Raw genomic sequence first — 23,705 nt, forward strand, 5'->3', positions numbered from 1 at the left:
GATTTGGAAGGTTAACTCAGGCAGTATCTTCTTGATCTTGATCCTTTCAAATTCTTGTTCATGGAAGGCAGTTTTGAATCCCTTCTCATCGAAAGAAATGTTCTCCATTGGTTCCTTCCTCTTTTGCCTCTTGGAACTTGATGATGCCATGAATTTGAGTTGCTGTGTGAAGGTGGTAAGGGTGTGGAGACTTTTGGTTGTTTAGGGTTGATTGCAGTGAAGGAAATGAGGGAGAATGTGTCTAATGGGGCGTGAGGTGCTAGGTTTCGAAGGGAAGAGGTGTGAAGAGTGGGTATGGAGTGTGAAGGTGGGGTACGGAACAAAGGTCACTTATATAGAGGGGTTGTGAGTAAATGGAAGGTTTGGATTGATGCAGTGGTTGCTTGATGGACGGTTGGGGTTGTGCATGGAGAAAGGACAAGGATTATCACTTTATGATGGGGATTGCTCAGTCTTCAAGGGTCCCATTCTTTTCCATGTTGCATGGCAACATTTTCCAATGCGTTCCCTTTTAGGAACAAGTGTGTAGTCCCTCCTCATGAAGTGGCCGAACCTTCCTCATTTCATTGTCCAATCAATCCCTTTCAATGCTCCTCTCCTTCTCCCTATAAAAATAAGAAAAATTAATATCATAAAAATTTCAAAATTTACAGCTAGAATAATAAAGAAAAAGGATTGGATTGTTTATTCATGAACACCAACTAACTAACTAACTGTGTATCCTTATATGCTTATTCGTGGGCACCCTGGGGTGACACCAAACTTAGTTTGGAGCAATGTGATGAAAAGTTTTGTTCAAAGCCCCAAGACTAGCATGCTCTAAGTTGCACTCATGCTTTCTTGGCATGCTTTGAACACCAAACTTGTTCTTCACTATATACTGCATAATAAGGATCTCACTAAGTGTCTGTCAAGTTTGGGTTGGAGTCCATGAATATTGACTTATTCACTATTTTCTAAAAGCATATAAAACATGGGTTGCCTCCCATGAAGCGCTTCTTTAGCGTCACTAGCTTGACGTTTCTCCTTTTTCAGGGAGGTTGATAATGCTTCAAGTCTTCCCCTCTTGCCTTGGACTTATATCCATTGGTTGTATCAATGATCTCTACATGTTCCAAGGAGAGAACTATGTTGATAGTGAAGACCTTAGGTAACTGAGATGGTACAGTGGGGAGATTAGGGGGGATATCTGGGAAGTAAGCTGAGATCACTTTATCCCCTGGAGAGAAGTCCTCGGTAGGGATCTTCTTATTCCTCCACCTCCGTGGTACCTTCTTCTTTGTTCCTTTTGATGTTGCCTTGCTCTTTGTGACTTCTTCTTCTAAGGGTATTTTGTTGTTTTCTTCATATGTCTCTGGTGGTTTAGGTTCCTCCAGCTTTTCCTTGAGCTGTGACAACTGCTTATTTCCTTGTTCATCAAGCAAGGGTTTTCCCAGCTGGGCTGGTTGTGCTTCAATGCTTGCTTCCTCTTTCAGTATCTCATTATGATCTTTGCTTGGTTCTTTGTCCTCTTGGTCTGCTTCTTGTGAGGGTTTGAAGACATTAAAACTGAGTCGTTCATCATGGATCCTCAATATTAGCTCCCCTCGCTCCACATCTATGAGTGCTCTGGCTGTAGCTAAGAATGGTCTTCCCAATATGATTGGGTGAGTGTGACTCTCTTCCATGTCCAAGATGACAAAGTCTGTGGGAAGAAAGTATTTTCCAACCTTTACCAACAAATTTTCCACCACTCTTATTGCTTGTTTTTGAGTTTTGTCTGCCAGCCTGATGACTACATCTGTGGACATTATCTCATTGATCTTCAGCCTCTTCACTAGGGATAAGGGCATTAAGTTGATGCTTGCTCCCAAATCGCAGAGTGCTTTATCAAACATTGTTTCTCCTATGGCACAGGGGACATGAAAACTCCCTCGATCTTTTCTTTTTGTAGGCAACTGTGGTTGAATGAGGGCACTGCACTCCTTGTTCATCACTATAGTTTGGCCTCCCTTGAGTGAGCTTTTCCTAGGAAGTAGCTCCTTTATATACTTGATGTATGCAGGCATTTGTTGAATAGTCTTAATGAATGGTATGTTGGCATGCAGAGATGCAAACAAATCTAGAAACCATGAGTACATTCTCTTCTCCACAGCACCATTGAGCAGTTGGGGAAATGGTGCATATAGTCTCAGCAGATCCTGTTGTGAAATTTCTGGTTCTTGGTAATCTTTTTCCTCCTTCTCTGCCGAGGTGTCTCCAGGTTGTTCTGCCGAGTCGTTTGGCTTGTCCTCAGTCTCCTTATCACTTATAGTGACAATCTTGCAATCTTCCCATCTTACTTTCTTTGTTTCACCTCTCGGATTCTTCTCTGTGTCACTTGGGAATCCATCTGTGGGTTTGGGAATCTGCTCAGAGAGATACCCTACTTGAGATTCCAACCTCTTGATTGTATCTCCTTGGTTTTTAAAATTTGCTCGCACTTCTTCCTTGAATGCCTTGTTGTCTTGAATCTCTTTGCCTATGCTTTCAAGTAGATTCTCAATCCTTGAGAGTCTGTCATCAAATGATGGTAGATTAGGATTAGAGGTGGAAGGATGAGGTAAGTTATTTTGGTTTTGATATGAATGTGGAGAGGTGTCGTTATGGGGGTGTTGATATGGTCTAGATGTGAAATGTTGATGGGCTGCATTCTTGGGATTTGGGCGTCTTTGATCAAGGCCTTGGTCTTGTTGATTTCTCCACCCAAAGTTTGGGTGATTCCTCCATTTAGGGTTATAGGTCTTAGAGTATGGATCATGGTTTTGCCTAGGTGAATTCCCAATGTAGTTGGCTTGCTCCTGACTACCTTCTACTTCTTCATTCACTCCTTCTTGAGTTGTTGATGAAGTAGTGATTGCTACTACTTGGTTCCTCTCCATCTTCTTGGTGAGGTCAGCCAGCTGCTGGGTAATGAGCTTGTTCTGAGCCAGCAGAGCATCTACATTGTTTAGCTCCATCACTCCTCTCGTGTTCCCTCTTTCGGAAGCATAGAAGTAGTCATTCTCTGCTACAGTTTTAATGACATCTATGGCCTCCTCAATGGTCTTCTTCTTGTTCAAAGATCCTCTGGATGAATGGTCTACGGCCTTCTTTGACTCATAAGAGAGCCCTTCATAGAAAATGTGCAACTGCACCCATTCATTGAACATATCTGGTGGGCACCTCCTTGTTAGGTCTTTAAACCTCTCTCATGCTTCATACAGAGTCTCACCATCTTGTTGCCTGAAAGTTTGGACCTCAGCTCTCAGCCTATTGATTCGTTGAGGGGGGTAAAATCTTGCTAAGAATTTGTTCACCACATCTTTCCAAGTTGTCAAGCTCTCCTTTGGGAAAGACTCCAGCCACTTGGCTGCCTTATCCTTGAGTGAGAATGGAAATAAGAGCAGTCTATAGGCGTCAGGATGAACACCATTAGACTTCACTGTGTCACATATTCTCAGGAAGGTAGTTAGATGTTGATTGGGGTCTTCTTGGACACCTCCTCCGAACGAACAGTTGTTCTGAACAAGGGTGATGAGCTGTGGCTTCAGTTCAAAATTGTTGGCATGGATGGTTGGCTTTTGAATGCTACTTCCACAGTTTCCTGGGTTTGGATTGATGTAAGAGCCTAAAACTCTTCTATCCTCCACCATGGTTGTGAGCCTCTTCTTCACGATGGTCTTCCATGTTTGGTTCAAAGTATTCCTCCTCTTCCTCACCACCAACCACTCTTTTTCCTCTTGCTTCCCTCCTTAATCTAAGGAAGGTCCTCTCAGGTTCAGAATCAAAGGAAGTTGAAGCCCCGCTTCTTCTCCCTATCATACAACCAACAAGGCACAAGCAAGGAAAATAAATGCAGACAGCATTCTGTTAGAATTACTGTTAGTGTGAGTGATGCAATATATCAAACAGTTAGTGGGTTAGTGAAATGAATGGTAAATAACTAAAAATGAAAAAGTAGGGGGAAGGGAAGAAATTAACTAGAACTGAAAGTAAATTACTCAAACAGAAAATTAAATCAAACAAAACAAAAATGCTCAATCTAGTTATCCTCCAATTTAATCATTGTTGATGCACAATCAATCCCCGGCAACGGCGCCATAAACTTGATGCGCGGAAACCTTGTCTCATAACAAATTTCCTTCGGCAAGTGTACCGAATTTGTCGTCAAGTAAAAACTCACAATAGAGTGAGGTCGAATCCCACAGGGATTGATTGATCAAGCAACTTTAATTAGAGGAATGTTCTAGTTGAGCGAATCAGAATTTGAGTTGAGAATTGCAGAAAATTAAATGGCGGTAAAGTAAATAACAGAAAAGTAAATGCTAGAAATAAAGAGCTGAATGTAGATGACGGAAAGTAAATTGCAGAATCTTAAATGGGAATGGGGTAATTGCTCATAAAAGTAAACGACAGAAATTAAAGAGAATGGGTAAGATCAGAAATGGGGAGTTCATTGGGCTCAGGAGATGTTGCATTCTCCGGATCAATTTCATTTTCGTCTCTTCCTCAATCAATGCACTCATTGATCTCCTTAGCAATCTTAAGTGATCGAATTACAAGGAGATCTCTCAAATCTTGATCAATAGCCAATTCCTTGGTCAATTGCTCATGAGAAGAGATGAAGTATGGTCACTGATTATACCACATGCATTTTCCAAATCAAGTGTTGAGAGGATTATAGTCACATATCCATCCAAACTCAATTTGGTCCAGCATGAGAAAGCATTTCCAGCATGATCTCTTCATTCCTCTTTCAAGGTTCAGAAGAGATCTAAGTTTGAATAGCTTCTTTTCCAAGATAACTACCCAATTGGATGAAGATCGAAAGCTTTCAAGTAAAATCAAGAGAAAAGATAGAAGAAGAATAATGAAAACTAGTATTGATCCATCAAATTACAACAGAGTTCCCTAACCCAATGAAAGGGGTTTAGTTGTTCATAGCTCTGGAAAATGAAAACAAAGATGGAGAATACATGATGAAACTAGAAGTGCAGAGAAAGTAAAATACAGAGAGTAGTTCTATGCCAAGAGGCTCCCTATAATTTCCAACTCCTTTTCTAATTCAAACCTACTCCTATATATACTACTCTTCTGTTCTTCTAGTTGGCTCTTCAAGTCTTGGGTATGGGCCTTTGGATCTTGAGTTTGAAGCAGTTCTCTTCTTCATTGGGCTTAGTTTTGCTTTCAGAGAGAAAGTGTGAAGTGGGCAGAGACTTTAGCTCAGGACGTTAGGGGTGTTAATGTTAAGTGAAAATGTGAGTTTGAGAACGTTAGTGACAATCACCTTTTACACTAACGTTCCTCACCAAAGTAAGAGCCACGTTAACTTCAACGTTAGTGGCACAAACGTTGCCACTAACGTTACTTCTATGCCCTTCGCACATGTTACTGGGACTTACCTTTCCCAGTAACGTTGAGAAGTCTCCCCCTTCCTTACGTTAGAGTCCACGTTAACTTACTTAACGTGGCTCTTTTAACGTAGGCTTTCCAACCTTCGAGAACGTTAGTGATACTTACCTTTGTCACTAACGTTCCAATGTGCCCCTATTTCTCACGTTAGAGTCCATGTTAACTAGGTTAACGTGGCTTCTAACGTGGCCATGCTAGCCATCTCCAACGTTAGTGACAAAGTTGAGTGTCACTAACGTTGGCTCATCATTCCCTTATCCACGTTAGCTTACACGTTAACTAAGTTAACGTGGGAGTTAACGTGGCTCACAATGGCTTGTGTGGGCTCCTTCCAACGATACTGACAATGTTAGGTGTCACTAACGTTGGCGATCACCTTCCTTTCTTCACGTTAGCTTCCACGTTAACTAGGTTAACGTGGGAGTTAACGTGGCTTATTGGGGCTTGTGTGGGTTAATCCCAACGTTAGTGACAATGTTTGGTGTCACTAACGTTGTCGATCTCCTACTTTCTTCACATTAGCTTCCACCTTAACTAGGTAAACGTGGGAGTTAACGTGGCTTATTGTGACTTGGCCAACGTTAGTGACAAAGTTGAATGTCACTAACGTTGGCTTCCCCTTTACTTCTTAACATTAGAGCCCACGTTAACTAAGTTAACGTGGCCACTTATGAGCTTGGTCCAACGTTAGTGATAAAGGTAAGTGTCACTAACGTTGGCTCCATTTCCTTTCCTCCACGTTAGAGTTCACGTTAACTTAGTTGACGTGACTCTTAACGTGCGCAATGATGGCTTCGAGAGCGTTATTGGCGATTACTTTTCTCATTAACTTTGCAAGTTACTCCCATTCCACGCTAGGAGTTACGTTAATTAGATTAATGTGGCTGCTAACGTGGTTCTTCCTTGCTTCCTTTGTCCTAAAATCAAGCAATAGAGTGCATCAAAGTTCTAGTCCAAGTCATGGGAAATAAAACATCCAATTTGTCATTAAACTCATGCAAAATCCTCATGAAATCATGTAAAGTGCACAATGTAAGCTTGAATCAAGATGTAAGTGAATATCTACCCAAAACTAGCTTATTTTCTAAGGAAATGCATGAAACTACCCTAAAAACAGCAAAGAAAAGGTCAGTAAAACTAGCCAAAATGCCCTGGCTTCAATGTCTGCGATGCCAAGCCCAGAATTTGGAGTTGAGAATTTTGAATCGACGCGTACGCGTCACAGATCTGAAACTACTCAACACACTAATCACGGCATCGAATGGAAATAAAGGTAATTAAAATAATTAATTTTAAAGCAAAGGAAACATGTTTTTGACATACATCATATAATAAGGAAGGGAAAGTAAAACCATGCAATTAACAGGAATAAGTGGGTGAAAGATTGAATAAATCACTCAAACTAAGCACAAAATACATCATAAAATATGGGTTTATCAGTCACTGGATGGGAAAAAGGGCAACTCACGCGTAAGCATGGTGTACGCGCACGCGTGAAGAAGCAAAATCTCAGCCTTCACGCGTGAGCATGGTGCACGCGTACGCGGGAAGAAACAAAATCACAGATTTCAAGCTTAAGCGTGAAGCATGCCACGCGTGGGTGAGCTGAAAGTTGGCCCTCCAACGTTGAGTCAAACGCCAATAACAGCAAGCTTTCTGGTTTTTCTGGTTTTGTTCTAAATGGCATTTACGTCAACGTTGGCCATCAAACGTTTACTCCAACGTGAAGCATCAGAACTCATAATTCAAACAGATCTCTTCTCAATAGCAACAGAAATCAATTGGAGCCATTTTCAACCCAATTCCATCAAGGCCAAAATCCCAATTTAGAGATTGAACATCAATGGAAGAAAGTGTATAAATAGCTTAGAATTTGAGTTAGGGAGGATATTTTTTCTTTTTCCCAATTTTTCATTTTTCTTACACTTATTGCACTTTTCAGTTTGAATTCAGGATGTATCTTTTGATTCCAATTTCTATTTTGAGAGCTATGAACAACTAAACCCCTTTTCATTAGGTTAGGGAGTTCTATTGTAATTCAGTGGATCAATAGTAGTTTTCATCTTCGTCTTCTTTCTTTTCTCTTGATTTTTTGTTAAAAAGCTTTCGGTCTTAATTCAATTGGATAGTTGTCTTGAGAGAGAAGCTATCCATAATTGGAATTCTTCGGAGCCTTCAGAGAGGAATGAAGAATTCATGCTAGAATTGCTTTCTCACATTGGATTAGATTGGGGTTTGGATGGATATAGTGACATGTAATCCTACCAACACTTTGATCTTTGAATATGTATGGTATAGTCAGTGACCAAACTTCAACTCTTCCCATGAGCAATTAAATCAAGACATTGGGCAATTGTTCATGCTTAGAGAGATTGGTGAGCCAAGACATTGGGTTCCAATCATCTAAGATTTCCAAGCAATGTCAATGAATGCAGATATTGAATTCTTCGGATCAAATGGTGTTGTGATGCCAAGGCATCTTAGGCTAGTTTCACTAGTCTTTTTCTTTGTTTTTAATATGTTTTATGCACTTTCTTGAGTTATAAGTAAGCAAATTGGGTAGAAATTCATGTATGCCTAGATTCATTCAATCATGATTAATTTCATGCAATTTCATGAGAATTTTGCTATAATTATTTGTGAGCTAAGAATGATGAGAATTCTCATGACTTTAGCAAGACTTTGTTGCATATATTGGTTGATGACAGGTGAAGAAAGGCATGGAAAGAGTTGAAGAAGGAGCAGAGAAAAGATGTAGAAGGAGCAACGTTGGAAGAGAAGCAGAGCAAGTTTCTGCACAATTGGCTGATGCTCACGTTGGAGGGAGCGTTAGACCTCCAACGTTACCCCCAACGTGGTGATGAAAAATTCAATTCTAGAGCTAAATAAAATTTGAGCGACGCGTACACCTCTATGACGCATACGCATGAAAAAGCATAATTTCTTTATCCGCGCGCAAGCGTGAGTCACGCATACGCGTCACAAAGCGAACGTTGGAGGTCCAACGTTACCTCAAATGCTGCCTCCAACGTCCACGACGCCAAGCCCAGAATTTGGAGTTGAGAATTTTGAATCGACACGTACGCATGGATGGGAAAAAGGGCAACTCACGCGTAAGCATGGTGTACGCGCACGCGTGAAGAAGAAAAATCTCAGCCTTCACACGTGAGCATGGTGCACGCGTACGTGTGAAGAATCAAAATCACAGATTTCACGCTTAAGCGTGAAGCACGCGTACGCGAGGGTGAGCTGAACGTTAGCCCTCCAACGTTGAGTTAAATGCCAATGACAGCAAGCTTTCTGGTTTTTCTGGTTTTGTTCTAAATGGCGTTTGAGTCAACGTTGGCCATCAAATGTTGACCCCAACGTGAAGCATCAGACCTCATAATTCAAACAGATCTCTTCTCAACAGCAACAGAAATCAATTGGAGCCATTTTGAACCCAATTTCATCAAGGCCAAAAGCCCAATTCAGAGATTGAACATCAATGGAAGAAAGTGTATAAATAGCTTAGAATTTGAGTTAGAGAGGACTTTTTTTCTTTTTCCGAATTTTTCATTTTTCTTACACTTACTACACTTTTCATTTTGAATTCAGGATGTATCTTTTGATTCCAATTTCCATTTTGAGAGCTATAAATAACTAAACCTGTTTTCATTGGGTTAGGGAGCTCTATTGTAATTCAATGGATCAATAGTAATTTTCATCTTCGTCTTCTTTCTTTTCTCTTGATTTTTTGTTAGAAAGCTTTTGGTCTTAATTCAATTGGATAGTTGTCTTGAGAGAGAAGCTATCCATAATTGGAATTCTTCGGAGCCTTGAGAGAGGAATGAAGAATTCATGCTAGAATTGCTTTCTCACATTGGATTAGATTGGGGTTTGGATGGATATAGTGACATGTAATCCTACCAACACATTGATCTATGAATTTGTGTGGCATAGTCAGTGACCGAACTTCAACTCTTTCCATGAGCAATTAAATCAAGACATTGGGCAATTGTTCATGCTTAGAGAGATTGGTGAGCCAAGACATTGGGATCCAATCATCTAAGATTGCCAAGCAATGTCAATGAATGCATTGATCGAGGAAGAGGTGAAAATGATTTGATCTGGAGAATTCAATATCTCCCACAACCCAATGAATCCCCCATCTCTGATCTTACCCATTCTCATTACATTCTGCTCATGAATTTCATGCTCAATCCCCATTCCCATTTAATTTCTTGCAATTTAAGCTTCTGTCATTTAATTCCCAGCAATTTAATTTCTGTTCATTTATTTTCTTGCAATTTAAGTTTCCCGCCAAATTTACATCCTGCAATTCTCTACCAAATCTGATTTCGCTCAACTAGAACAATTCATGAATTATAATTGCTCGATCTACCAATACCTGTGGGATTCGACTTCACTCGACAGTGAGTTTTTACTTGACGACAATCCGGTGCACTTGCCGGAAGGAATTTGTTGAGAGGCAAATTTCCGCGTATCAAGTTTATGGCATGGTTGCCGGGGACTGGTTTTGTATTGACAATTACTAAATTGGAGGATAACTAGATTGAGCATTTTTCTTTTCTTTTGTTACTTGAATTCCAATTTCTTTTGTTACATTTAATTTCTGCAAATTTTAGTTGTTTTTCGTTAATTTTACCTTACTTCTTTACTTTCCAGCAAGCTAATGATGATTAGTGCTTAAATATTGCATTCTTTTGTGCTTAAATGGTATATTTCTTTGATCTTTTAATTTTATAAACTTTGTAGGAAATAAGAAGAAAAAGAAGCAAAAAAGCACAAAATAAGCTAAAAAGGAGAAAAAAAGAATTTTGGGTCACACTTTGAAGTTGGAGTACGCTTTGGAACCATAGGCCACGCTTTTAAAAGTGTGGCCCTAACCATGAAGCCAAGGAATGAAAAAAACAAAGGCTAGCGCTCATTAAAGGAAGCGCTACGCTCAAATTTTTTCACTTTTTCGGGCTTTTCTTTAAGCCTTGTGACAGCATGACCATGCCTCCTTCAAAGTGCCATAACTTGAGCTACAGATGTCCAATTGATGTGATTCCAGTTGCGTTGGAAAGCAGACATTCAGAGCTTTCCAACGATATATAGAAATCTATATTTGGCATGAAATTAAAGCACAAGAGATAGGCATCTTTAAGACCCAAAAAACCAACCAAGTAGTGATCTCACCAAGGCTCGAAGAGGGGAACCAAGTAGCGCTCAAAAACTCAAAGGATAGCGCTCCCTTTCCTCAAATTTTTCATGTCTTTCAATCCTGGACCAAGGAAGTAATAAAGTGTAGCGCTCAAAGAGTGAGCGGAGCGTTCAAAATGTGAGCGCTAGGTGCATGCCATGACACGGACGAGGCACACAAAGAGGAGTAGCGCTCAAGAATTCAAGCGGAGCACTCCCCTGGAAGGTTCCCACACACCTTGACTCAATTGAACCAAGCAACCCTGACCCATGGCACTTGAACCAAGCCATCTTGGATCCAATTCTTCACAGACCCAAGTCACCAAATGCATCCGGATCCACTCTCATCCAAAGCAAGCAAAGCCCATTAAAAATGACTCAAAGGCACACAAAGAAGCTAGATTAGGAATTTCATTTGTAATTTGTTTTCAATTTCAATTTCATTTTCATTTTGTAAAGCCTATATAAAGGCATCAATTTCATTTCATTAGAGAAGGCTGGCTCTGCTAGAGAGTAATAGGAGTAGGGTAGAATAGAAGGTCTCTTTGAAACACTTTTAATTTTCTGCACTTTCTACATTTCAATTACATTGAATTCAGTTTATGCAATTTAAATTTCTACAATCCTCAGCTCCAATTTCCTTCTCTGTAATTTTACTTTTCTGTTTACATTTCTCTCAATTTACTTTCCTACTACAATTTCCTTTTTTGCTACGATTTCCTTTTCTTCTACAATTTTACTTTCTGCCATTTGTCATTCGAAGCTACTGTGATCTGAATTTAAATTTTCCTACACTTAAAATTTCCTGTCACTTGTTCTCAAGATCTCTTCAATTGCTTGATTTACTCCATTCTTTAAATTTCTAGCACCCAGCCCCCCTTTACATTTTGCTGCAATTTACTTTTCTTGCTCTCTAAGATTTTGTCCAATCTACATTCTGCTGATTTACACTTGATGCAATTTACATTTCTTATTCTTTAAGGTTCTATCAATTTACTTCCTGCAAGAGAAATCTGCTGCAATTTTACTTTCCTTGTCATTTAAGCTTCATCTAATTTACATTCTGCTCTTTACTTTCACTGCAATTTACTTTCTGCATTTTTAAATTCCTAGAAATTTCCTTTCTGTTGGTTACATTTCACTTAATTCAACAATGTTAGCTTGACTAAACTAATCACTCACTAAAGTTGCTTGATCCATCAATTCCTGTGGGATCGACCTCACTCTAAGTGAGTTTTACTACTTGATGCGACCCGGTACACTTGCCGATGAGTTTTGTATGGAATCTAATTTCCACGCATCAGCTAACCCACTAACCATTTGATAAATTGCTCTAACCAAGCTAACTATACTCTGTTTTAGTGGATTTTGCAGTTGCTATTTGTTGTACTTTTCCATTGCATGAGAGGTAGGAGAAAGGAAATTTCAACCTCATTTGATAGTGAACCCAAAAGAACCTTCCTAAAATTAAGGAGGGAAGCAAGAGGAAAGAGGGTTGTTGGTGCAGAAGAAGAGGAGGAATATTTTGATATAACCATGGAGGATGATATGAAAAACCATCATGAAGGAGAGGTGAACAATCATGTCCGAAGAGGTGGAGCTAACCCTACTGTACAGGAGAGGAGAGTTCTGGGATCATACATCAATCCAAACCCAGGAAATCGTGGTAGCAACATTCAAAGGCCAACTATGCATGCTAATAATTTCGAATTGAAGCCTTAGCTCATAACTCTTGTCCAGAACAATTGCTCTTTTGGAGGAAGTGCACAAGAGGATCCTAATGAGCATCTCACTAAATTCCAAAGGATATGTGACACAGTTAAATCTAATGGTGTTCATCCTGACACCTATAGATTGCTACTGTTTCCATTTTCTTTGAGGGACAAAGCATCAAAATGGCTAGAACTATTTCCGAAGGAAAATTTCACCACCTGGGAAGATGTAATGAATAGATTATTAACAAGGTTCTACCCTCCACAAAGAGTAAAAAGGCTAAGAACTGAAATGCAGACATTCAGACAGTAGGATGGTGAAACTCTTTATGAAGCCTGGGAGAAATTCAAAGACTTGACAAAGAAATGCCCCCTGATATGTTTAATGAGTGGGTGAAAATCTACATCTTTTATGAAGGACTAAATTATGAATCCAGAAAAGTTGTAGATCACTCATCTAGAGGTTCCTTTAACAAGAAGAAGACCATTGAAGAAGCCATTGATGTTATAGAGACATTGGCTGACAATGAGTATTTTTATGCCTCAGATAGAAGCAACAATAGGAGAGTCTTAGAATTGAACCATATGGATGCAATCCCAACCCACAACAAGATGATCACCCAGCAACTGGCTGAATTGACCAAGGAAATAGAGAAGAATCAGGTTGCAGCTATCCACACTCAACCATCACCCTAAGAAGAGTTGGAGACAGAAGAAGGAGTTAATTGGGAGGAAGCTAATTACCTTGGAAATTCATCTAGGCAAGCTAATGATCCATATTCTAAAACCTATAACTCTGGTTGGAGGAACCACCCAAACTTTAGGTGGGGGAACCAACAAAATCAAGGCTAAGATCACAAACCCCATAATCCAAACTAGTATAACAACATGATGAGTCTATGTTTGATGGTATATTTTGACTCAATTTGGATGGATTCTAGCACATGAACTCACACTTAAGCACCAAAATAGCATACATTTGTATTTGATCCCTAGTTTGATCTTAAATGTGAAAACATGCAATTTTGTGCTTTAATAGAGCAATTTAATCCCACCTTTGTGCCATTCGATGCCGTGATATGGTTTGGGAGTGATTTCAGGCCTTGAAGGGATAAAAGTGGAAGAAAGCATATACAAGGGAGAAAAAATGAAGAAAACAAGGAGAAGTACACACAGCGAAGTGTGCGTGCGCACAGCCCTGCGTGCGCGTGCACAGACAAGAATTTCCATGTGCGTACGCACAGGTCCCTACACGTGAATTCATTAATTATGCAGATGCTTCGCGAATTCGGAGTCCCTTGGCTCATTTGGAAGGCTAAAATGCTATTTTGGAGTGCTATATTAAGGAGGCTTCAACACTTATCAAAGGGGGGAAGCATTAGAGCAATTTTTACATAGTTTTCATAGTAATTAGGAGTAGGAGTAGTGTTGAGTAGAAAGCTCGTGGCATTTCTGATCACTTCTCAGCAGCAGCAGTGGCATGAACTAATCAATTCAGAACCAGAATAGCACTCTTGACAAGCACCAACGACCTCGGTGGCAGCTGCGGCGGTGCAGAGTAACTCACAGTGATAATTTTGTTTAATACAAACAGTCTCAATGACAGGCTTCACAGTAGAGACAAATTGGGCGACAAGGAAGACTCAAAAATAGGGTAAGCTTACCAAAATAGTAGTGGTTCTAATGGTGGTTTCCTGGGCAGCTCGAATGTTGGTTCCCGGTGGCGGAGGGCTCCGACGACTCGCAGAACCCAAAGGCAGAGACAGAACAGGGGATAAAAATGAGCACTGACATGGATGAATTGCTTCAGACCTCAGCAAGCTCCAACGACCTTCTCGGAGACAGCTACGGCGGCGCGGTGGTTTGGCGACGGCAGCGACTTCCATCAACGGTAGTAGTGGTGAAGAGACGTGGCGTTGATGACAGAAGACTTCTTCCTCCTCTGTTCGCGAGTTCCATCTCTCTGACTTTGCTATAAGTGGCGGCGGCTGGCTCTGTGACGAGGACGATGGCGGCACAGTGAGGGCGACGGCGATGGGAGGCACAGCGACGCCTTCCTCCTCCTGCTCTTGGCTCGGGCTCGTCTCCCTCCTCTGGCTCCTTCTGCGAACGTCCTCTCCTCACGAAATGGCAGCAGCGTCGCGGAGCTTCGACGGCAGTGACGCGGGTAGCAGCTTGCAGGGCTGACGACGGCGACGGCGCAGAAACGACAACTTTAGCATGGCGGCTGCACGGCTCTCTCTCTCCGCGGTTCCATTTCCGATGACGGCCTAGCAGCAATGACGGGTGGTGACACCCGACGGAGGTGACGACGGCGTCTCCCTCCTCTCCGATTCCAAGCCCTCTATTCTCCCTTTTTCATTTCTCTGTTTTTCTTTTTTTTTTTGTTTATGCGTGTTGTGTTTAGGAAGGGGGGTGGGGTACGGCTGAGGGATGGTGAGGGTGGAAGGGTTAGGGTTCGAAATTAGGAATTAGGGTTTCTGATTCAATTTGGGAATTTGGGGTTAGAAATTAGGATTTTATAAAAGAATATGGATAGTTATGAATAGATATTTTGATAAAATTGAATAGTAGAGTAATTTTAGAATCAAATATACTCTATTAAAAATATTTAGGAACATTATTTATCAACATATTGCTAAGTTCAATCAATTATTTCTAATTTACATTATAAAATGAACAAGTTAATTATATTTTGTAAAGTACAATTTAAATTCAAATATCAATTTTCTAGATTAAATCATACAAATCCCTATTATTTTTCTATCTCTGAAACTTTAATTTCAATTTATAAAATAATTAATTATAATAAAAATGGTACATAAATATTAATTGACGTAAACTTAAAGCATTTATAAAAATCAAGCTAATCATTTCTAATAATTTAATTTCTAGGAGTTCAAATTAATAACATAATTCATTAAAAATAGAATTTATTTAAATTAAATTATACAATTCTTTCTTATTTTTCAATTACCAAAATTATAATTTCAATCATACCAAATATCTAATAAAGTTTATATAAAAATTCTAATTAATTTAAACTTCAATTATCATGAAACTCCATTTAATTACCTTTAGTAAAATAATTTTCTTAAAATAAAGTTATCAACAAATATAATAAATCACAAATAACTATTTTATTTGATTTTCAAAAACTAGGGTTGTTACAGGCCTCACGGCCATGCCTAGACCTTGTTCTTATGTATTCTCAACGGTGGAGTTTCTACACACCATAGATTAAGGTGTGTAGCTCTGCTGTTCTTCATGAATTAATACAAAGTACTATTGTTTTTCTATTCAACTCAAGTCTATTTCTTCTCCAAGATATTCATTCGTTCTTCAACTTGATGAATGTGATGATCTGTGACACTCATCATCATTCTCACCTATGAACTTGTGCCTGACAACCACCTCTGTTCTACTAGCAATGGCTTGAATGCGTATCTCTTGGGTTTCTAATCTAAGATTGGAACCTTCGTGGTATAGGCTAGAATTATTGGCGGCCATTCCTGAGATCCGGAAAGTCTAAACCTTGTCTGTGGTATTCTGAGTAGGATCTGGGAAAGGATGACTGTGACGAATTTCAAACTTGCGATTGTGGGGCGTGTGACAGACGCAAAAGGATCAATGGATCCTATTCCGACATGATCTAGAACCGACAGCTGATTAGCCGATGTTGTGACAGAGCATCAAGACCATTTTCACTGAGAGGACGGGATGTAGCCATTGACAACGGTGATGCCCAACATAAAGCTTGCCATGGAAAGGAGTATGAATGATTGGAAGAAGGCAATAGGAAAGCAGAGGTTCAAGGGGAACAAAGCATCTTCATACGCTTATCTGAAATCCACCAATGAATTACATAAGTATCTCTATCTTTATTTTATGTTTATTTTCATCACCTTAAACTCCATAACCATTTGAATCCGCCTGACTGAGATTTACAAGATGACCATAGCTTGCTTCAAGCCGACAATCTCCGTGGGATCGACCCTTACTGACGTAAGGTTTATTACTTGGACGACCTAGTGCACTTGCTGGTTAGTTGTGCGGAATTGTGACAAAGTGTGATTCACGTTTAAGAGCTCCAAGTCTTTGGCGCCATTGTTGATGATCACAATTTCGCTACCAATTTTTTGGCGCCGTTGCCGGGGATTGTTCGAGTTTGGACAACTGACGGTTCATCTTGTTGCTTGGATTAGGTATTTTTCAGAATTTTTAAGAATGAATTCTAGAGTTTCAAGGTGATGTTCTTATCATCACAAAAGCTGATTGATTCTCATCAATTTAGCTATTGAATGTAATGTCCTGCTGAAGCTTGGCCAAACATGTCTAATCCTTTTTAGAGTGAAGCTTTAGACTAATATTGCATGATTCCTGGAATTCTTATTGAAAGTTTTGAATCCCTTTATTTTCTTTTCCATATACGTTTCAAAAATCACAAAAAAATTTATAAAACCATAAAAACCAAAAATATTTTATGTTTCTTGTTTGAGTCTAGTAGCAATTTTTAAGTTTGGTGTCAATTGCATATTTCTATTTTTCTTGCATTTTTCGAAAATTACATGCATGTATCTTCATTGATCTTCAAGTTGTTCTTGATGATTTCAGTGCTCTGATCTTTAAATTCTCTTATTTTGTGTGTTTTGTTGTTTCTCATATGTATTCTCAATTTGTTAGTGTCTTTTATATGAAAATTTTTAAGTTTGGTGTCCTGCATGCATTGTTTGATTTAAGTTTCCTAAGATTAGTTGCATTTTTATTGTTTCTCATCATCAAAAATTCAAAAATATTTTCAAAATTGTGTCTTTTCAAGTCAATAATACAGAGAATTGAAGATTCAGAACATTCAGTAGAGGAATCAAACAGAAAAAGCTGGGCGTTCAAAACGCCCAGTGAAGAAGGAAAACTGGCGTTTAAACGCGAGCCAGGGTACCTGGCTGGGCGTTTAACACCCAAAAAGGTAGAGATTTGGGCGTTAAACGCCAGAATGGGCACCATTCTGGGCGTTTAACGCTAGGATGACACTAGAGGGAAGATTTTGTTTTTAATTCACATTTTTTTCAAATCTTCATAATTTTTCAAAATCAAATCTTTTTCAAATCATATCTTTTCAATCATATCTCTTTCAAAATCAATTTCTTTCCATTTTATATTTATTTTTACCATTTTCAAAAATCCTAGCTTCAATTAAAGATTTACTTCAAAATTTTCAAGTTGTTACTTGCCTAATAAGAAAGGATCAAACTTTAAATTTTAGAATCATATCTTTTAATTTCTTGTTAGTCAAGTAATCAACTTTAATTTTAAAAATTTTCTTTTTTTAAATTGATTTTCAATCATATCTTTTCAAACATATCTTTTCAATCACATCTTTTTCAAAATTAATTTTTTTAATCATATCTTTTTCTAATTTCAAAATCTTTTTCAAAAATCACTTTATTTCTTTCCCAATCTTAGTTTTCGAAAATGTCAATCAAATTTTCAAATTTCTTTTTAAAATATTTTAATTAATTTTCAAAAATTCTTCCCCTCTTCTTACATCCTTCTATTTAAGGGACTAAGAGGGACTAAGACTCCTCCTCAAGGTACAATTCAAACTCCCTCCTTCTGTATATGTTCGAATTCTCCTCCATCTACCACCTCCTTGTATTCTTCTTTTCTTCAGACACTTCAAGGAATCTCTATACTGTGACATAGAGGATTTCATACTTTCTTGTTCTCTTCTCTTTCATATGAGCAGGAATAAAGATAAAGGGCTACTTGTTCAAGCTGATCCTGAACCTGAAAGGACCTTGAAGAGAAAGCTAAGAGAAGCTAAAGAATAATTCTCTTTAGAGGGCCTAACAGAACTCTTCAAAGAAGAAGAAACCATGGCAGCCGAAAACAAGAACAATGCCAACAATGCAAGGAAGGTGCTTGGTGACTTTACTGCACCTACTCCTGATTTCTATGGGAGAAGCATCTCAATCCCTTCCATTGGAGCAAACAACTTTGAGCTTAAGCCTCAATTAGTTTCTCTAATGCAACAGAATTGCAAGTTTCATGGACTTCCATTGGAAGATCCTCATCAGTTCTTAGCTGAGTTCTTGCAAATCTGTGACACTGTCAAGACCAATGGGGTTGACCCTGAAGTCTACAGACTTATGCTTTTTCCTTTTGCTGTAAGAGACAGAGCTAGGACATGGTTGGATTCACAACTTAAAGAAAACCTGAACTCTTGGGAAAAGCTAGTTAATGCCTTATTGGCAAAGTTCTTTCCACCTCAAAAATTGAGTAAGCTTAGAGTGGAAGTCCAAACCTTCAGACAGAAGGATGGTGAATCCCTCTATGAAGCGTGGGAAAGATACAAGCAATTGATCAGAAGGTGCCCTTCTGACATGCTTTCAGAATGGAGCATCATAGGAATCTTCTATGATGGTCTGTCTGAACTATCCAAGATGTCATTGGATAACTCTGCTGGAGGATCTCTTCATCTGAAGAAGATGCCTACAGAAGCTCAAGAACTCATTGACATGGTTGCAAATAACCAATTCATGTACACCTCTGAAAAGCTTCCACCTCCGAGTCATAGGAGATGGAGAGATTCCTCTCAAGGGTGCAACAAAACCACTTCTATGAAGTTGTGGCCAAGAAGAAAGTGATCCCCGAGGTCCCTTTCAAACTCAAAAAGAATGAGTATCCAGAGATCCGACATGAGATCCGATGAAGAGGTTGGGAAGTTCTCACCAACCCCATTCAACAAGTCAAAATCTTAATGGTTCAAGAGTTCTATGCCAATGCATGGATCACCAAGAACCATGATCAAAGTGTAAACCCAGACCCTAAGAATTGGCTTACAATGGTTTGAGGGAAATACTTGGATTTTAGTCCGGAAAATGTGAGGTTGGCATTCAACTTGCCCATGATGCAAGGAGATGCACACCCATACACTAGAAGGGTCAACTTTGATCAAAGGTTGGACCAAGTCCTCATGGACATCTGTGAAGAGGACACTCAATGGAAGAGAGATTCAAGAGGGAAGCCGGTTCAACTAAGAAGGCATGACCTCAAGCCCGTGGCTAGGGATGGTTGGAGTTCATCTAACGCTCAATTATTCCCACTAGCAACTGGTCTGAAGTTACTATAGACCGGGCTATCATGATTCATAGCATCATGATTGGAGAGGAAATGGAAGTTCATGAGGTTATATCCCAAGAACTCTACAAGGTGGCGGACAAGTCCTCTCCTTTGGCAAGGGTAGCCTTCCCTCATCTCATTTGTCAGCTTTGCAATTCGGTTGGAATTGACATAGAGGGAGACATTCTCATTGATGAGGACAAACCCATCACTAAGAAAAGGATGGAGCAAACAAGAGAATCTCATCAAGAGCATGAGGAAATTCCTCATCATGAAATCCCTGAGATGCCTCAAGGGATGCATCTTCCTCCATAAAACTATTGGGAGCAAATCAACACCTCCCTAGGAGAATTAAGTTCTAACATGGGACAACTAAGGGTGGAGCACCAAGAGCACTCCATCCTCCTCTATGAAATTAGAGAAGACCAAAGAACCATGAGAGAGGAGCAACAAAGGCAAGGAAGAGACATTGAGGAGCTCAAGCACTCCATATGATCTTCAAGAGGAAGAACAAGCCGCCATCACTAAGGTGGACCCGTTCTTTAACTTCCTTGTTCTTTACTTTCCTGTTTTTCAAAAATTATGCTTTATGTTTATCTATGTTTGTGTCTTTATTACATGATCATTAGTGTCTATGCCTTAAAGCTATGAAAATGAATCCATCACCTTTCTTAAATGAAAAATGTTTTTAATTGAAAAAGAAAAAGAAGTGCATGAATTTTAAATTATAAAACAGTTTAATTATTTTGATGTGGTGGCAATGCTATTGTTTTTCTGAATGAGTGCGTGAACAGTGCATATTTTTGAATTTGTTGATTCATGAATGTTAAAATTGTTGGCTCTTGAAAGAATGAAAGGAAAAGGAGAAATGTTATCTGATGATCTGAAAAATCATAAAATTGATTCTTGAAGCAAGAAAAAGCAGTGAAAAGCTTGCAAAAAAAAAAGAGGCAAAAAAAAAAGAGAAAACCAAGCAGAAAAAGCCAATACCCCTTTAAACCAAAAGGCAAGGGTGATAAAAAGGATCCAAGGCTTTGAGCATCAGTGGATAGGAGGGCCCACAGGAATAAAATCCTGGCCTAAGTGGCTAAAACAAGCTGTCCCTAACCATGTGCTTGTGGCGTGAAGGTGTCAACTGAAAACTTGAGACTGAGCGGTTAAAGTCGAGGTCCAAAGCAAAAAGAAGAGTGTGCTTAAGAACCCTGGACACCTCTAATTGGGGACTCTAGCAAAGCTGAGTCATAATCTGAAAAGGTTCACCCAGTTATGTGTCTGTGGCATTTATGTATCCGGTGGTAATACTGGAAAACAAAGTGCTTAGGGCCACAGCCAAGACTCATAAAGTAGCTGTGTTCAAGAATCAACATACTTAACTAGGAGAGTCAGTAACACTATCTGGATTCTGAGTTCCTATAGATGCCAATCATTCTGAACTTCAAGGGATAAAGTGAGATGCCAAAACTGTTCAGAAGCAAAAAGCTAAAAGCCCCGCTCATCTAATTAACACTGAACTTCATATATATTTTTGAAATTCATTGTATATTCTCTTCTTTTTATCCTATTTGATTTTTAGTTGCTTTGGGACAAGCAACAATTTAAGTTTGGTGTTGTGATGAGCGGATAATTTATACGCTTTTTGGCATTGTTTTTAGTATGTTTTTAGTATATTTTAGTTAGTTTTTATTATGTTTTAATTAGTTTTTATTTAAAAATCACATTTCTGGACTTTACTATGAGTTTGTGTGTTTTTCTGTGATTTCAGATATTTTCTGGCTGAAATTGAGGGACCTGAGCAAAAATCTGATTCAGAGGCTTAAAAAGGACTGCAGATGCTGTTGGATTCTGACCTCCCTGCACTCAAAGTGGATTTTTTGGAGCTACAGAAGCCCAATTGGTGCTCTCTCAATTGCGTTGGAAAGTAGTCCATACTTTGCCCGAGATTTGATGGCCTAAATAGGCGTTCCAAGTCAGCTCAAGAATTCTGGCGTTTAACTCCAAAACTGGCACAAAAGCTGGAGTTAAATGCCCAAACTGGCACAAAAGCTGGTGTTTAACTCCAAGAAAAGTCTCTACACATGGAAGCTTCAATGCTCAGCCCAAGCACATACCAAGTGGGGCCGGAAGAAGATTTCTGCATTAATTACTGATTTCTGTAACCCTAGGCTACTAGTTTTCTGTAAATAGGACCTTTTGCTATTGTATTTTCATACTATCTATCTTTTGTTCATCTTTGGACGTGTAGTTCTTAGATCATGGAGGCTGGCCTCATGGCCATGCCTAGACCTTGTTCTTATGTATTCTCAACGGTGGAGTTTCTACACACCATAGATTAAGGTGTGGAGCTCTACTGTTCTTCATGAATTAATATAAAGTACTATTGTTTTTCTATTCAACTCAAGTCTATTTCTTCTCCAAGATATTCATTCGTTCTTCAACTTGATGAATGTGATGATCCGTGACACTCATCATCATTCTCACCTATGAACATGTGCCTGACAACCACCTCTGTTCTACTAGCAATGGCTTGAATGCGTATCTCTTGGGTTTCTAATCTAAGATTGGAACCTTCGTGGTATAGGCTACAATTATTGGCGGCCATTCTTGAGATCCGGAAAGTCTAAACCTTGTCTGTGGTATTCCGAGTAGGATCTTGGAAGGGATGACTGTGACGAGTTTCAAACTCGCGATTGTAGGGCATGTGACAGACGCAAAAGGATCAATGGATCTTATTCCGACATGATCGAGAACCGACAGCTGATTAGCCGATGTTGTGACAGAGCATCAGGACCATTTTCACTGAGAGGACGAGATGTAGCCATTGACAATGGTGATGCCCAACATAAAGCTTGCCATGAAAAGGAGTATGAATGATTGGAAGAAGGCAATAGGAAAGCAGAGGTTCAAGGGGAACAAAGCATCTTCATACGCTTATCTGAAATCCACCAATGAATTACATAAGTATCTATATCTTTATTTTATGTTTATTTTCATCACCTTAAACTCCATAACCATTTGAATCCGCCTGACTGAGATTTACAAGATGACCATAGCTTGCTTCAAGCCGACAATTTCTGTGGGATCGACCCTTACTCACGTAAGGTTTATTACTTGGACGACCCAGTGCACTTGCTGGTTAGTTGTACAGAATTGTGAGAAAGTGTGATTCACGTTTAAGAGCTCCAAGTCTTTGGCGCCATTGTTGATGATCACAATTTCGCCTGCCAGTTACCGGCTTCATAATTACCTCAACCCTGTTGTTGTGATCGACCCGCCTCATGTGTTCCTCGGTGTGGACAGTCTCTAACCAAATGTCCCGGTGTGCCACACTTGTAACATAGTTTCATACCCAACCGGAATGGCTTATTCGGATGGTAGTCCCCACACTCCTTACATTTCATATAAGGGGAGTAAGCTCCTGACCGCTTTCCTTCACCATTTCTCTTGAAGTTTTGTCCCCTTGGTCCAAGGTAATCGTCACATTCCCTATTAGTGTTTCCCCTATGAGTGTCCCTTGACACGTCTACCGGTTGTGCATATTCCTCAACAACTTTCTCTTTGTTCACCAGATCGGAGAAAATCCGAATCTCCAGAGGAGCAACGGCAGTCATGATGTTATCCTTCAAGCCTCTTTGGTACTTGATGCACTTCCAGCTTTCATAGGTATCCGGGGTACCCTGACACGCCCTAGAGAACCTACAGAGCTCCTCAAATCGGCTAGTATAGTCCGCCACAGATAAGGAACCTTCCTTCAGCTGCATAAGTTCCATCTCATTCGCTTCCCTTGCAGATTCAGGAAAGTACTTCTTATAGAACGCCGTTTGAAACGCATCCCAAGAGATTTCTGCATTCGGAAGTCACATCAACTGGCACTCTCCTTGCCACCAATGTTATGCCTCTTCTAACAGTTGATAAGCCGTAAACTCCACGTATTGGTTAGCCGGGACATATTGAGCCTGTAGTGCACGCTCCATAGCTCGGAACCAATCGTCCGCTTAAGTTGAGTTGGTCGAACCTCTGAGAGTTGGTGGATGAACCTTCAGAAACGAAGCCAAAGTCATTGGAGTACCTCCTAAGTCATTACCATCTCCTTCTTCATTTTCGTTCCCATTTCCATTACCGTTCCCTTTTGTAACGACCCAATTTTCAGTATGTCTAGATCATACCGAAAACTGAGTGCTACCAATTTGTCTTCCTAATTATTATCTATTATTTATCATATGAGCCTGATTCGTTGTTAAAATTGTAGTTAAAAAGGAAGAACGTCAGGTGGAA

General features: G+C 39.6%; 3 non-coding genes across 3 annotated transcripts; 1 reads left to right on the forward strand and 2 right to left on the reverse strand.

Annotated features, from left to right (window-relative positions):
* Positions 1–3,165: 3,165 nt before the first annotated feature.
* Positions 3,166–3,272, forward strand: LOC112725337 (small nucleolar RNA R71). The gene has a single exon (XR_003164452.1). It is a non-coding gene; the product is annotated as a small nucleolar RNA R71 (small nucleolar RNA).
* A 9,316-nt stretch (positions 3,273–12,588) lies between these two features.
* Positions 12,589–12,695, reverse strand: LOC112725194 (small nucleolar RNA R71). The gene has a single exon (XR_003164318.1). It is a non-coding gene; the product is annotated as a small nucleolar RNA R71 (small nucleolar RNA).
* A 5,897-nt stretch (positions 12,696–18,592) lies between these two features.
* Positions 18,593–18,700, reverse strand: LOC112726112 (small nucleolar RNA R71). The gene has a single exon (XR_003165178.1). It is a non-coding gene; the product is annotated as a small nucleolar RNA R71 (small nucleolar RNA).
* Positions 18,701–23,705: the final 5,005 nt, after the last annotated feature.

The sequence above is a fragment of the Arachis hypogaea genome, chromosome 11 (genome assembly GCF_003086295.3).
Source record: "Arachis hypogaea cultivar Tifrunner chromosome 11, arahy.Tifrunner.gnm2.J5K5, whole genome shotgun sequence".
In the NCBI taxonomy this organism is placed as follows: Eukaryota; Viridiplantae; Streptophyta; class Magnoliopsida; order Fabales; family Fabaceae; genus Arachis; species Arachis hypogaea.